At 39.2% G+C, this 1,680-nt stretch overlaps 1 long non-coding RNA gene across 1 annotated transcript; it reads right to left on the bottom strand.

Moving 5' to 3' along the window:
* Positions 1–523: 523 nt before the first annotated feature.
* On the bottom strand, positions 524–1,187 carry LOC119661239. Its single transcript, XR_005250568.1, has 2 exons — positions 1,027–1,187; positions 524–941 (listed from the first exon to the last, which is right to left on the bottom strand). It is a non-coding gene; the product is annotated as an uncharacterized LOC119661239 (long non-coding RNA).
* Between the last annotated feature and the right edge of the window lie 493 nt (positions 1,188–1,680).

The following is a 1,680-nucleotide window of genomic DNA, read 5'->3' as shown; positions in this document are numbered from 1 at the left end:
CGGGACAAAGGCTAAGGAAACAGAAGATACGTTCAGTATAAATCTATGAATCTTTACTTAACTGTGAACTCCTTCCGAAAATGTAGGAGTATATCCATGCTGCAAACCACTATGCAAAATTTGAAGGGGTGCTTTAGCACATTAAGGCAAAGGAAGGAGGTTTAAAAGAAGGGCAAACTCCTCGGTAAGTCCGGAAGTTCGAAACACCGAGTTTCATAGCAGCGGCACATAACATATCCATTGTATCATGCCCTATATCGTATCCAGAGTTTAGAGCTAGCACTAGCACACCTAGCATCTACCACTTGTTATTTGTTGCCCGCTTTTGGATGCATTCATTATTTGTAATTTCCAATCCCATCTCCGATAACACGCCTGAATTTATTGCCTTGTTGTCACACGGTTATCGTTGTTATTGTCAACAGCACCCGTAGATACTTGATTAATGGCCACTTGTCGGTAAATAACTGACTCATAAAATCGCACGATGATAAATAATCGATTGCATACGTTAAAAAGAACATTCACTAACAGAAAACACCTTTATTGCTTCCAATGCTTCATGCATATGGTAATGTACGGGCAAAATCCTTTAGTTGCAACAACGGGAGAACAATGCATTTCAACAATGATGCAAATTGTTGAATTGTTCGCGATTTGTAGCAATCGTCACATTGTACCGGAATTTCTCTGCATACTCGCGTTTGATAGCATTCGGGTCAACTTTCCCAGCTCCAGGACTACTGTTGACTTTCAAAGCTGGAACCTTGTATCCTGAAGTTTTCACTGTATTCTGCTCACTATTCAAGGGAGCGATGTTTGAGGATGGCATCTCGGTCTTTCAGGGCACGTTTATCAACAAAACCAGAACAAGTAATTCCAACCAGTTGCCGGAATTTCCAATGCGGGATCCTTTAATGATATTCAAGTGCTTTCCCAGGCTGCAAGAGAAAGTTTTCAGTGGTTGAGAAAACGAGTGAGCACGAAATCCTGGGAGAGGACGAAACTTCAGTCAAGCGAACTTACTTCAAAGCAGACCCTGAATCAATTTTTCCTCTGCAAATGTAAATCATTTACACAAGAAATTGAATTAATTGAAAGATAGTCCTTGGCTGGTCATTGATTATTGCCGGCTGGACCTAACCAAACACCCCAGAAAACTCCAAGAAACTGGCAAAGCTGAACCTTTGGTTGGCCTGACTTATATGGCGAGTTGCCTAGAACATGCAGTTGCAGCGGTAGCGGAGCTAACTCGTTTATGATTTCATTTGTGCATTCGATTGCGTCATGACAAAGTTGCATTAGTATCTTTTCTAAGAGTAATTTGCATCTGGAACACGAGTCTTTAGGTGCATCGAAAGTGCAGCTTATTTATCTACATATGTCTACTCTGTGCATTGCAAAGAAAATAAAATAAATTTAAATACCTTAAATAAATTACAATATTTGTTTGCGTATTCTAAGGAAACAAATTGACAAAATGAAAACTGGTTTTTCCAGAAAATATTTATAATATGCATGCTTCAATCACAAGGCAGGCAACATCAATATTAATTGACTTGCAATGAGAAAATTAGTGCCTGTAAATCGCATTATAAATTATGATGAGGGCTGTTCTGCCAGATTATCAGGAGAGAAATAATTCTTTAATGATGAGAGCAGCTTGTATGGATAGTGATG

Source organism: Hermetia illucens, chromosome 1, assembly GCF_905115235.1.
Source record: "Hermetia illucens chromosome 1, iHerIll2.2.curated.20191125, whole genome shotgun sequence".
Lineage (NCBI taxonomy): Eukaryota > Metazoa > Arthropoda > Insecta > Diptera > Stratiomyidae > Hermetia > Hermetia illucens.
This window is presented reverse-complemented; position numbering and strand designations above follow the sequence as displayed.